This window comes from Ambystoma mexicanum, chromosome 11 (assembly GCF_040938575.1).
Source record: "Ambystoma mexicanum isolate Mex_15411 chromosome 11, UKY_AmexF1_1, whole genome shotgun sequence".
Classification (NCBI taxonomy): Eukaryota; Metazoa; Chordata; class Amphibia; order Caudata; family Ambystomatidae; genus Ambystoma; species Ambystoma mexicanum.
Genome location: NC_090934.1, coordinates 1,445,596,109 through 1,445,611,200, shown reverse-complemented (window position 1 = coordinate 1,445,611,200; position 15,092 = coordinate 1,445,596,109).

Genomic DNA, 15,092 nt, shown 5'->3' with positions numbered 1-15,092 from the left:
GCCAAAGTTTCTTTTTGCATGGAGTACCTCAGTTCCAAATGGCCAATGGACCATGCAAGGTTGGGGTGTTTTGCTTCCCCAGTCCTGTATGGCCATGCTGTTTAGGGTACTGCACCCTAACAAGTGCTAAGGGCTGCATCGGCCCAGCCTACCTGGTTTGGAGAGCCTGGGAAATTAATATCCTTTCCGTCCATGTGTACTTTAGTATCCAGGACAGGAACACGTATTAAGTAATTCATCTTTTATAACGTGTTAAATACCGGAGGCCAGTCTCTAAGCACAGGACCGGGATTCAAACCTCTGTTGCTTTGCGTTATACTGCTTCCAAGACAAACGCGTTGCTCCTGAGATATCCTTACGGATCCTGTTAGATGGGCATTTCCCCCTGCCGCGTGATACCTGCCTGTAAGGTACACAAGAGGGTCATCCTAAGGAGTATCAGGAGTCTGAAGCTGTAGTGGTGATAAACAGGTAAGCACAATCTAACAATATAATAAAGGGCCAGATGTATGTTTGTCCCTGTATGTTTGTTCGATGCAGTCATAGCTTTGCCTGTTGTAACCGCTAGAGGGAGCTGTTGACTTAAGAAATATAGTGGTTCTACTGTGTCAATGAAAACCTGCACTTTGGCCCGTGTAGACAGGCCTGCACACTAGTATTAAATACATGGTGTGATTGTGCATGTATGCATGCATGCATGTGTGTGTGTGTCTTTATTTATTTAATCGTTGTGCATTTGTAAGGCTCTTATACAACAAGTAAATTGTATTTCAAAGTGCCCACAGGTCATCAGGAAGGCAACATGGGAATTAAAGTCAAATAAAACAATAAAAGATAGAGGTGAACCTACTAGGCCTTGTGAGCATTGAGAATGTGCAAGTGCAGAGAGAGAGAGAGAGAGAGAAGGGACAAGGGTTGGGGGGTTAAGTGCAAGGTGTACCAGGAGGGACGCGCTAGAGAGTGAGCTGCTGTAAGTGCTTATATATAAGTGCTCAGCTGAGAGTAAATATGTAAGTGGAAGCCTATGGTGGCATAGGCCAGTGGGTGCCGAGGCAACTTCTGGGAGCGGGCAGAGGCTGTAGGCGATTGGTTGTGGGTGGCCAGTTCCCAGGAGGACACATATGTCCCTGGCCACCAATCTCAAACTATGGGGTTTAGCAGAGATGGGAAGAAAGGAAGGAAGAGGTGAAAAGGAAAGTCATGAGGAGCTTCCGTAATTTGAGGTTGTGTATGTCCGTGCGGGTGTATGTAATATGTAGGTGAATGGGTTGGGGCTGCTGCATGTGAGTGAGCAAGTGAGAATGGTAGCATGTGAATGTGGCAGAGAGGGGGCCCTATGAATGTGAGTGAGAATGAATGATTATGATTGTGGAGGAGAGTGGGAAGAGCGGGGGTGAGTGACCGAGATCATAGTCAGAAGTGCAGGGCAAGGGGAGAGAGATGACAGGAATTCTGGCCCTCATTGGCATATCCAGCATGGACATGTTTCTTGAACTGGCATGCCATTATTTTTGGCATTATGTGCAAACCCATACAGAGTCTTCCTTTGTGGAGATACTGACCGATATGGACACAGGCAGCATGGACGTCTTTCCATGCAGTGGCATGGCATTATTGCTAACATTAAGCGCAAAGAAAAAGTAAGGGAGGATAGCTCTGGGGCAACACAACATTTTGGAAACAAGATAATGCTGTGCAACATTGTTTCAAGCCTTTGTCCAGAGCTTAGAAGCTGGAGCATTCCGGCATTAAGCGCAATATACATCGCCAATGATAATAACAATACGTATAGTTACTTGGGGATTCTGGGCTACATGCAACTGCCAGAAGGGGTGTGTTTTCTCACAGTCGCATGTCTTTATTAATGGCATTCTCACCACAGTGAGTCTTTGTATATGGGGTTGCTGACCTACATGGGCACAGCAAGCATGGGCATGTTTTATTTAACTGACATAGTATTATGGGCAAAGCCACAGTGAATGTTTTTACGTGGCAATACTTGCATATATGGCAATACTGGAATATATTGCTGCTGCTAGCATGGACATTATTTTTTACAGTGACAATACTGACGTTATATGCAAAGCCAAGATGAGAGTGTTCTTCCTGTGTGGACGTACTGGCATATATTGACACAGCAACACAGACTGTCATTATGGGAAAGCCAAAACAAACATAATGATCTACCATTGGCCAATGTTGCTAATGTTTGTTTCTATCTAATTTCTTATTTTTGGGAATTTAAATCAATTATAAATATAAAGTTTGTCACCATCCTGGTATGACACTCAAGAGAAATATAATTAAAACTATATTAATTGAAATGGCAACAGTTCATCCAGAATTCATGCAAAATGAAACAATTGAGTAAAACATTGAAATAAATGAGTATATAAATGATATTCACTGAAGGGACATCACCTTGCAAAATTGTAACTTAAGTGCGAAGAGGAGTTAGAAAAAACAGAAGACCCGAATGGTGTGTTTTGCCATGTTGTTGGCATAGGTTCATAGAGACCCAGGGATTCAGAAAGGGTAAGAAAGAAACACGTTGACGGAGTGTCAACACATTAATAGAAAACAAGGTGATTGTTCCCTTGTATATTGTCCCTTACATCACACAATGTTTGCATTAAGGAACAGTAATACATCAAATTGGTCACTCATTTGATTAATTATTAGTTCTTATAATTGCTCTTTTTCTTGGCATTACCAGCCCCTAACTATTTATTCCAAAAATTGTAGAACAGTTTATAGGGAATGCCAACGTGTGTGTGGCATCACAAGGATGTCTGGGGTATCCTAGTACGAAAGCTGAATCCCCAGTTGTTTCATGTTTCGGTGGCAAAGATAGTGGTCAAGCTGCCTTCCTCAGGCCGTATTTGAAGACCTTGCAGAGACATATGTATATTCTTTCAGTGTCATAACAGTTGGTTGCACAAAAATAATTAAGAAACCTCTGGGTAGCCCAGAAGAGCATACCCTAAACTTGTACTGCAGACAGCACCCTTTACCTGTAGGCAGGTGCAGGCAGTAGCAGGCACGATACTGAACGTGATGTTTTGAAGTCCCCTCCTATAGGGAGGTCAAGAAGGCTGAATAATATTAGGTAGAGGATACACCTTCCAGATTGGCAGTTTGGGTAGAGACTTATGAAAAAATATTCTTAGAGGAAATAACTTTGACTTGTAGGGTGGGCTCCTGGGTACAAAGGGAAAGGCATACATTCAGAAATAAGCATGAGTTAAGGTGTCACGAATGTGGCCCGGTACATGTCCAAGGCACAAGGTGGCCCATGGTGAACATGCCTTCATGTGAGTGGCCGATGCTGTGAGAGAAAACGGTGAAATCATGCTGGGTAGGGCTGGTGCCTCATCTAGTAATGAGGTGAATATACTGCGGCCCCCTATCTCCTTATATGGTGCTTTTGCCCAGTGTTGCAGGATGTTAGTCTTCTCCACCAAGGCATGTAGTTGGTTAGTAGCACATTCATCAAGCACCTTGAGGAGAAAAGGACAGTGGGAGATGGGGTGCAGGTTACCAGGGTCACTTGGGTCCAGTGCTGGTTTTTAACCAAAGTAGTGATGTTGGCTTTCTTTATGGAGTCGGGGACTTGATTACTGGAAAAAAATGAGTTGACAAATTTCATCAAAAAGGATGGAAAGATATCCTTACAGTCCACTAAATAATTAGGGGGAATGGTGTCCATGTTAAAAGGGTACCGAATCTGGATACCATCTTAAGAATTGGACTTTATTCATGAGGGATTCTGCAATAACTTAACATGGTGGAATACTTTCTTTCCTGAATAAGGAGGGAGGAACCAGAAGGTACTAGCTAGTTGGGAGATTTCCAATCTGAGATGGCCACTGCTGGATCCATGGCATTAAAGACCCATGCAAACTGAACATGAATGTTCAACAAATGTAATTAGATACATCCCTAAATAATTGACATGTGTCCCTGGGGCGCTAGGGAATTGGGAGGTCATTTCCACTAAGGGGTGCTCATTCCAAATAGTAATATCCAAATATTTGGTTTGAAATGGAACAGTGTTTACCATTATATTTAGACTTCGTGAAATTTGACTGCATATTCCCCCAAAATACCTTGTGATCAACTGTTGTATTGAATTAAATTGTTGCTTATATCTTGTATTTTGTTAAATTGCTCAGGGTCTGTCCACAGAAGTATGTTTTCCGTTTATATTCTGGCAACGCTTAGTGAGGCACCTGACTCACTCCCTCTGAATTTATGTGCCAGGAGACCCATACGCACAGCAGTCGCACCTAATGTGCACCGAAGGTGCTTAAAAGACAACCCCATCTGTGCCCATCCATGCACGGACGGAACTTTGGGATGAGCCAGTAAGTCAGGTTAATATGTCCCGCTCTAGTCTTGTAGAACTTGATCCTCCCCACACTGAATTTTCTAGGGAGGGGTATCAGATACTGGTTGTACACCGGAAGTGCCCCATTATGCATGCCTGTTGAATGCCTGCTCTTTGGTGGCATATAAACTTGAAATGTCTCTACTTCAATAGAAGTTTGCGGCTGTCCTGGTTTGTATCACGGAAACTTGGTTTACCAAGGCGTCTGGCCCGGATATAGTTCACATTCTTCCTGATGGATACTCTATTTTGAATGTAGACTCAAAGCACTGTGGGTTGAATGCCCTCGGGGGTCGTCGTCCGTATCAGTTCAGAGAGTAGTGTGGCATATAGTGCTTCGGTGCACTTGGTATGTGAGCAGCCAGAGTTGGACGTTAGATTTCCTATGATAAATGTGGATTTTCATCATTTTCCAAAAAACCCTTTTCCTCGTGTAGGAAACTGTAAAATACATCACCAACACCAAATGACTAATAAAAAACATTTACTGGACCACTTGTGCCAAATAAAGGTACCAAAAGGAGAAGCATAGCTCAACACTTACCTACTTTTTTGTTATTTACGTGTGATTACGGCAATTATTGTGTGAAAGTAACTTCATCTTCTATTGAAGAGTCAATCCCCGCCAGCAACGATTTCTCGCTCCTTGAAAACATAATAAATTCCCAACCATCATATGCTATTCTACTACTCTTATGGTCAAGCCTCTGCTTAAGTATCAATGTGGCGTTAACACCCGATCCGGTAGGCCGGAGCGGGTGTTAATGCCATTAGCACCTTGGGTTACCAAAATGGCAACCCATGGTGTTAAAAAAGGAAAAGGATGTTCCCTCAGTCAACAGGACACTGCGCGTGTCCCGTTGAACGAGGGAAAATTCTTTACAAAGCTGGCAACCATGGAAAGGGAAGGCAGGGCTCCTTACTAAGCCCCTCTTCCCTTTCCATGGCGGCCTGGGGGACGCAAGGAGAAGGAGCAGATGCGGCAGCGGAACTCACCGCTGCCGAAAAAAGGTAAGTAGGGTGGTGGGGAGGAGGATAACAAAAAGGGAACATAGGGTGGGGGAAGAGGGCCGCGGGGGAGCGTAGGCTAGTAGCAGTGAGTCAAGCCCACGTTCCCAGCCATCTAATTGGGCGGCTCCCCCCGCCCAGGTGCTAATACAATGTAAGCTCAAGGTTATAATTCCCTTCTTTTTTGTCTCCAAGGCAAATTAGAGGTGTATCAAAAGGAGTATGTTATTTTCTTTCTTCCCCTTTGTTTTTTACTTCTTGGCTGAAGCTGTGTCAGAAATACACACAAAAGTGTGCAATATATTCACCTTTTCTTGTATTTTGCACAAATGTATTACTTAACATGAACACAGTACTCAGAGCTCTGTCCCTCATTTAAGGTTCTGCCATTAGGTGGAACACTCTTTGTTTATTAGGCGTTTGAATAGCACCATGCTTACTTTCAATAAACATGAATATGTCAAGTTTAAACCTGCTAGCGCCGTTTTTCAATAATCTATTTTGCACTCATATACAATGTTCGAAAAGTGCCGGGAAGTAAGAATTAGGATAGAAACAAAATGCTGTAATCCTGCCACGTGGTAACCCATATTTATCAATAAGAATCATCACGAAAAATGTGTAAAAAACGTGATGTATGCCTGTGACCATAGTTTATACCTCAAACACAATGGACCTTATTACGAGGTAGGAGGTAGCTATTGTGCTATTAGCACCATGGCTACCCCCTTACCGCATTCCGGTTCCGGGTTCCCGAAATAGGGACTTTCTGGGTCATTCCAACCTTGGAGGACCCGGTAAGTCCCCATTCCGGGAACCATTCCCCATTCCCATTCGAGCCCCCATAGGGCTCAATGGGAATAGGGATGGAGCTAATAACGGTACCGCTATTTGCGTTACCGTTATTAGCTCTGAAGTCCCATAACGGGTCCCGTTCTTAACACCTGGTCAGACCAGGCGTTAAGGACGGGACCCGCTAAGGGACCTCGTAGTAGGGCGGTAAGGGATTACAGAGGCCCTGTGTGTACTTATGGTAGCGCCCCCAAACCAGATGACACTCGTTCACCTTCTCAATCAGCACGATAAATAGAGGCAGCAGAGGTACAAGCGCTGCCACTTATACACTCGCCCATATCTATGCTAAAAGCAGGCGTTAAAGTGCCACCCGCAAAGGGAAAGGTCCCTTTGCTGGTTGTTTTTTTAACGCCTGCTAAAAGCAGGTGTTAAAGTGCCACCCGCAAAGGGACCTCGTAATCAGGCGTTAAGGGTTTAACGGCGCTGCCACCTTTTACGGCGCTGTTAACCCCTTAACGCCTGGGTTGTAATGAGGGCCAATATGTTCTTTGGACAGACATATTTCATACAAGTTGCCGAACCACAATGGGCCTCATTACGACCCGGGCGGTAACCATGGCGCTATTTGTGCCATGGTTGCCACCGGTAAACTACCGATTCCGCCATGGTGTATGGTGGAATTGCCGCCCCATTCCAAGGTTTGCAGGGGTGGTAATTCCCCATTCACCATGCCCATTCCCCATTCCCATTTGAGCCCCCATAGGGCTCAATGGGAATGGGGAAGGCGGTAATTACGGTACCGCAATTTGCGGTACCGTAATTACCTCCAAAGTCCCTTTGCGGGTCCCGTCCTTAACTGCTGGTAAAACCAGCCATTAAGGGAGGACCCGCAAAGGGACCTCGGAATTGGGAGGTAAGAGATTACCGGTACCGGTGCCCTTACCGCTACCGGTAATCCCTTACGGCCCGGGTCGTAATGAGGCCCAATGTGTTGACCCACAGTCTGATTAGATAAATGTACTAGTCAGTTGTCCTAATTGGTTGATTCGGTCACCCCCACTCCGTGCCTCCTCTGTGTACAAGATATAAAATAGAGAAACATTGAGAATGAGTTTTATCATTCAGAGACTGTGATCTGTATAAACTCTTGAAAGTACTCGGAGAGATGTAACGTGTGGTTGGTTCTCGTTTGTGAATCCATCAGAATCATATTTGTCTTGTTTTATTGTGGTACAAACATAAGAACATATTTACACTTCTGTATATACTGAAACACTTGTGTTTAGGTGTGTTATAAATGCCATATCATATCATATAATAACCCCACAATGTGATCAGTTTTTAAATATGTTTCGGGGCATCGATGAAAAGTGGCAAAGGGACGGTTCCCATTATGTTTGTTGTAATGCGAACGGTTTTTCATGAAAAAACAATGAATTATTAAACTATTTTTTAATAGATTTCTGTCTAGAGTGCAGATGATTTTATTGTATCATAGCACAGAGTACAGCTCAAGGTCAGTAAACAAACTGATAGGCTTGCATCGATGTTCGAACCCCGAATCTGACTGTGTCGGCCCACCAAGAACTGAATGGAACACACTGTTTATGCTGAAATTCCCCCTCTGTCCACTTGGACCCTAGAGACTGGTTAGTTCATGGAGGCTCCTGTTTTCAACAAGACATCCTTTATATTGAATTACCTTAACTACCACCCATGGAACTATGGAACTACGCTCACAGTGCTACTTTCTCCAGTATGTTGGATTGTCTATGTTCTTTCTTTGGGGTAGGTTTTTGTGTAGTAAACTCTTTTCGTTCTACATGCAGATGGTGTGTTTATTTTAAGTTTTTATATTTTTATAGACCCTTGATTGGACATACCTTTTATTTTGGACTGCGGTACTGTGTTGTTTTGTTCACTACTGGTTCACCTTCACACACCTCTTAAGACTATAGCCTTCCCTCGGCTCACGTTACCACAAAAGGCGAAGGGGGTATATCTCTTGATTGTCCCTGTTTTACCTTTATGATGTGATTTGGTTTGTAGAAGTGTGAGGGCTGACTGGGCCATTTTACCCCTACTCATTATTTTACTCCTGTTGAGCAGAATCCAATTTGTCACGCTTGTGGCAGCTGTGGGATGTGAAACAGACTGTGCCTACAGCCTAGCCAACCAAAATAAAGTATGCAGTTAACGTTAGTTTTACTGCCACGGTATTTTTACAACCATTGAACTCGGCATCAGCATGGTGCAGTCCTTGACAGCAAGCGTCTTGTGTCACCTCTGTCGAGAGACGGGTCTCCCTCATGGCTGTAAGCCGAAATGTAAATGCCTTCAAACTTTTGAGGAAGCTATGGGGATGGACGGCTTTCCGGGAACCAGCAGCTAGTTGTATCCCTAACCCTGTTGCCCATACAACTGGGGGACGTGCATACGACTGAGGAGAGTAACAGTGATAACTCTTCTCAGCACTCCTCCCACCTGGTGGGCACTGCTGTCTCCCAAAGTTCACAAGCCTCCCGCAAAATGCATACATCCATGGGTCCCCATGCTTTGGCCAGAACTCCAGGGCATCTTGCTGTGCTCGATCCCGGCAGGTTCTCACTCCTGGCGGAAAGGAGAGTAGCCATGTAGGAACGGAAACAGCAGACTGCCGAGGCCCATTGCAGAGAAGATGCAAATAGACTTTGTTATGCTGTGCAAGATGGAGTTTGAGGCCAAGAAAGAGGACACCAAACTTCCTATCGAAATGTCGGCTGAAACAGAAACTGACTACCTTTAGTTATGAAAATATTTTAGTTAAATTAAGTACCAATGCCAATTATGGTCCATTTATCAATTACAGAATTGCTTGTGATGGTAAGCCCACATATATCAATGCCTATCCAAACAGTGATATAATTAGACAGTACCTGCTCCTTAAAGTTAACATGAGTGCGGCCCTAGAGATACAAGGTGCGCAAGTTGGTAAGTTGGTCTTCCACGCTCTGATCGTATGTGCCAGTTGTGTGGTGAATATAAACTAGAATCTTTGGACCATCTAATGACACTCTGTCCAAGTCCTCCCCTATCAGGGAACGATTTTTCGAAGCTTATGATAATAGTTTTGAATGCTCTGACATGTCATCTATCTGGTCTAAATTTATGGCAGGAGATTAGCAACATTTTATTTTTTTTATGATACAATTTTATTAGAAATGTAAAGATATCTTAGATTTTTGATAATTGTTTTATACCACTTTTAACACATGATAACTTTGATGTTTTTACTCTTTTTTGATTACTGTGAGATGTTTTTAACAACTTGTATACACCGATAGGTGGTTTGGGGTTATCAGAAATCTGATAAATGATGCTTATGATTGTACCCTAAAAGGGCGATGACTAATGGTTTGTTAACTGGTATATATTTTTGTTGAATGTATTTTATCTCTGTTTTTATGTTTGTACTTGTGTATACAAAGCTGTATGGCTATACATATATTAATAAATTCAAATTCAAATCTTCCAGTGGGGAAGGAAGTGTCTCCAGAGGTGGTCCGCAAGGAAAGCCTAGGCGTCACCTCCCCAAGGACTTAGTCTGGCCATATGAGGATGGTAAGGACATTTTCAATTGGTTTGAAAAGCTGGTGTTAGCTTTCCACCTCCAGGAGGAGGAAGAGGAGCTGTGGGGTGCAGCCCTTTTGAGCCATCTACCGACAGTTGGAACTGATGTGATTATTCAGTTGACTCCTAAAGAGAGGCCTATCTATTCAAAGATGAAGGACGCCATCCTCAGGAAGTTCTGCAAGACCCCACAACAATGACTCAAGAGCTTTAGAGAGCTCACCAAAAAGGAAATATCTGACTGGTTGGGTCACAGGTAAAAGAAGGTAACACATTTACGGGCATGTTTAATCTGATTGCGTGTGATAGCATTCTTAAACAATCTGAGATGTGTTACACCAGTATCTAATGGACAAGAGTACAACAGACCCCTTGGAGCTTGCCAAGCAGCCGACCGGTTTGTGGCTACTTGCATCCAGAAAAACGCTGTGGCTGTTTCATCCAAACCAGAGGACAAGGGGATTGAAAACACTAATTTCAAAGAGGGTAAGGACAAGCGTCTGCACCCTCTTGCTAAGAAAAGGCTCCAAAAACCAGAGGGAAAATTCCAGTCACCTGCATTGTTCGCTCTGTCAGAAAGGAGGAGTTAGGGCTCCCCTGGCACTGGGGCACCCACATTCACAGGGTCTCGAGGCTGCCACGTCTACAGAGATTAGAGGCATAGAAAGGGAGATCCCACCAGCAACAGTAGACACAAGCCAGCCATAGTTAGCAATATGCTCATGGAGGAGGAGGAAGAAGTAGACACAGTCAATGTAGGGATCTTAGACGATGAATTCCCACTTGGCCTAGGGTTGGCTGAATGCACCATTCTATCCCTGAGTAGAAAAGGTACTGGGTCTCCCACAAGGCCCTGTAAATACAGATATATTTTTGGACCACGTGTTCCCCAGCACTTTGTGATACTGCTGCGAGTATCATCGCTGTTCGTCGACAGTGGGTGCAAGAGGATCAGATCATCCCTGGTCCTCTCAGACTAGTTAGTGGATTCAGCAGTCCGCTGATGCCCATTTGCTTTCATGGTGATCAGTTGGAGTGGGGAACCTCTCAGCTCTGCTTTCCTGTTAAAGATACTATTACAGTAGAGTGTCTGCTGGGAAAAGATAAACCCAATGCCATAATCATTGCCACGGTCATACAATCTAGGGCAAAGGAGGCAGCACAGGAAGCAGTCCTGGTGGCCTTGGGTCCAGGAGCACTTCCAGCTGGGGACGGCAAAAAACCCGGCTCTGCCGTTACTGCCCAGTCCAGATCCAGAGTTCACTGAGACAACTGCTCCTGCCAGAGAGGGTCTAGTGGCAACTCAAGTGCCTCCAGCAGCTGCACCCAACTCAGTGACCTTGGGGTTGCCTACAGGCTTAAAACCCAAACCAGAGGTTGAGGACACAGTAGTTTCAGACCTCAAGGATCTCCCTGAGCTAATTGACTTGTCCTTAGCTGGGCGTACGAGTCAGAGAAGCAGGTCCAGACACAGCATGACTGCCTGACTTCAGCAGATCTGCATGAACAGTCAGAGAAGCAGGTCCAGTGGGAAGACCCAGTGATGTTCTGGATGTACTGGGAGCACATTCTCCTCTACAGTGAATACAAGACTTCTGAGTCGGGGGTATAGCTGGCATTTTGTGGTTTCCCAGTGCCACCAAAAGGTCCTTCTGGACTTGGCTCATGACATCCCATTGGCAGGTTATCTCGGAATGACAAAAAATGTCTGACAGCCTGTCTGCCCACTTCTATGGGCCCCAGATGGGGTCAAAGATAACAAAATGTGTCCAGTCCTGCCACACTTGCCAAGCATCCGGCAAGGCTGGTGGCACCACCAAGACCCCTATAATTCCCCTATCTGGGGTTGGGTGGCATTTCAAGAGGATAGGTATGGACATTGTGGATCCTTTAGATCCATAAGCCTCCTCAGGAAACTGGTATATCTTGGTCATCATTGATCCTGCCTCCCGGTACCCCATGTGTTATAATTACACAACGTAACACACTTTGCACTAACCTGTGTGGACTGCAGGAGTCTCGAAGAAAACAAGGTATTACCCTAAAGTCCTTACTCCTCCCAATCGACTAGGGAGGGACAAGGACCCCAGGGAAAACCTCTGGGGATGAATACCCTGATTCTTAAATGTCACAGGTTGATCGAGAGAGGATTCAGCTATGAATTCTGGAGGCATGGCTTGCCTGATTCAGCACCCGTGAGAAGCAGTTCTAGTGTGATAATGATCGGATTCTGCAGTATGAAAGAGACAGAAATCGGACGGAAGCATACATCGCTTCAAGGTTACAGAGTGGCTGAGGGATCATTCTACTCAGCGAAGCCCATGAAGCGAAAGGTTCACCTTGATGATGCTGTAAACTGCTGTGTCCTAGCGCTGGGAATGGGGAAGCCAGATGATAGGGTTAGCGCTCATAGCAGACAGAATGGGGAAAGATGAATAAGGAAGGACAGAAACAAGGGTAGAAGCGAGTGAATTTACGGAGCATTGAGAAAACAGTAGCAACGCGATGTTACAGTGAAGAACAGTCTTCTTGTGGAGCACCGGAGAATCGATCTGGGAAGCCTTACCCTCTGCACCCGCCGACATGAATCACCAGACCTGCACCCAGCGTAGTGGATGCCATGTTGAGGGTAGCAGGGCTTATAGGGTAACCATGATGCCAACGACACCACAGTGAAGGGTATCAGTGGTGGGATGTGACAGTATGCCCCCTCCTCAAAGACGGGGAACCCGGCTTGCCAGGATGAAGGCAAATAAATGACGCATCAAGCGAGGAACATGGACAACAGAAGCAGGTTGCAAGAACGATTGGCTGGGGAATACCCCTTCCAATCCACCAAGAATTGCAAGCGACCCCTGTGATAACAAGAGTCGCAGATGCCTCAAATCTCGAACTCAGGTCTGCAATCAGTCTGTGTCAGGGGTGGTTTCAGGGCCGTCAGGCTTCAGCTGCGAGACATGAAAAACTGGGTGAATGCGAGACCAGGTGGGGGAAAGACGTAGTAAAAAAGCAACCGGTCCCTTAGTGTCCAGAATCTCAAAGGGCCCAAAATATTTAGGCGACAGCTTGGAAGGTATGAGGTGACGAGGCAGAAACTGTGAAGCCAACCACACCTTGTCAACCGGAGCCAAGACAGGAGATGGGGAACGACGACAATCAGCAAAGTGTTGGCACCACCCCTGGGTGGCATTGAGCAACGTCAAAACAGATTTATATCCGAATTGGATCTGAGAGATCAGGGCATCCATGCCTGGGAAATGGGAAGAGGTGAGAGAAGCAGAGGGTTAGCAGGTAGGATGAAATCCATACGAGCAGAAAAAGGACTGAGACCCAAGGTCAAGTGCTTGGCATTGTTATAAGCAAATTCGACGAGGGATAACAACAGGGATGTCATTTCACCAAAATGCCAGGGGTAGCGGAAGTGACATCACATGACCCTTGAACTCTAATGACATCACAAGAAGTGATTTCATTTGACCCCCCTCCGCCCTCCCAGAAGTGACATCATGGGAAGCGATTAAACATGACCTTTCAACCCTTGACAAAATAGAAAGTGGAATCACATAGCATTGTTCCTAAGTATAGTACGCAAAATATTGTTACAATATAACTATAATGTGACATGCATTTCAAACAAGAATGGATCACCATATGTATTGTTAATATCAGTGTGTATATGCCCATATTACCAAATTACTGTGAATGTAAGCAGACGTCCAAGGCCAAATGATAATGTGTTATTATATGGCACTTATGCTTAAGCGCTTTATATAGAACAAATATTCATACAATATCACCCAACCTGTGTTGGTACTCATTTATCAACCTCAGAAGGATTAAAGGCTGAGTTGAGGTGTTTCAGAACAGACTAAATCAGTGGCTCACCCCCTGAAGTGTGCATGAAATAAACCTTTAATGAGTCTTGCAATTATCGTACAGAATTCCAGAAAGACAAATGATTTGTTATTCATATTCTTTCTTATTTCGGGTCACTGCTCAAAGCGTTACACTTGTGGAACCCCCTCTTTTTCTTTAAGAGGCCTGAACAAGAAAGCCATCCACTCCAGAAACAAATAGCCACATTGTGCTGTCCACAGCCAAGGAGCTTACAACTAAAAAAAAATATATATTTTTAGCGCTAACAAGTGAGACGACGTCCATGGTTAACAAGTCCACCCAATTATCCTGGACTGCAGTGATGAAACAACACAGATAGCCTTCTACTGCCTGATTTAGTCTCTCTGTCTGTCCATTTGTTTGTGGATGAAAGCCGAGCTGACAGCCCTCTTTATGGTTAAAGAGGAAAATACCAACTTCTAAAATTGGGACATGTCCTGTCTGCAACAATAGTTTCTGGGAGGCCATGACTGGAAAAGATAGTATTCACAAACAGCCGAGACATCTAAGAAGCCATAGGGACGTGCGTTAAAGGAAAGGAAATAATCCATTTTTGTGAAGTAATCCACAGTCACCATGATTGTAGTCTTTCCGTTGGCTGGTGGGAGATCTACGATGAAATCAGTAAATAGCATCTGTCAAGGTCTACACGGTAATTGTGGTTGAACCAAAAGGGCAAGAGCAGGACCTCTAGGGACCTTGGTCTGTAGGGAGATCACACAAGATGAGAGATAGTCAAGGACGTCTTTTACCACATCTGGCCAACATAAATACCTCTGAACGAGATGCAGAGTGCAATTAATTCCCCTATGACCAGCGACTTCCGAGTCATGACACATTTTGAGTACTTCTTTCAGTAGAGCCGTGGTAGGGACAAACACCTGTTTACCAAAAAAATAGCATCCATCGTCCTGCACCAAAGGATATTTCTTGGTTAATGTTTGACACTTTGGTTCATGAGCACTAGTGTCATGAACTTTCAGCTACGTCCTTTCTGGACTTCGTGTTCCCTGACCCATAGGGGATTGAATGCAGTAATCCTTCCAACATGGCCGCCTGATATGGAACGCTGCTTTCCAATCCTTGCGCTCCACGCTCTATGTTCTACTAAACAGACACGCCCCACGGCTCTGCGCATCTCAACACTACCACTTGCTGTAGTTGGACGTGTGTTGCCGGAGTTCGCTCGGGTTCCTTGAATCCCCTTTCCTTCCTTCCTTGCCTCAAAACTTACCTCCGATCTTCCTGGATTTTCGCCCACGCTCGGGTCACGGCGTTCCGTGTCTCCGAGCTCGGACATTGTTCCTTCCTGGTCTTCGTCCTGGACATCTGAACATATCCTGGAGTTGGATTGTTATCCTCACGCTGGAATCCGGAGACCAGCACACAGGTT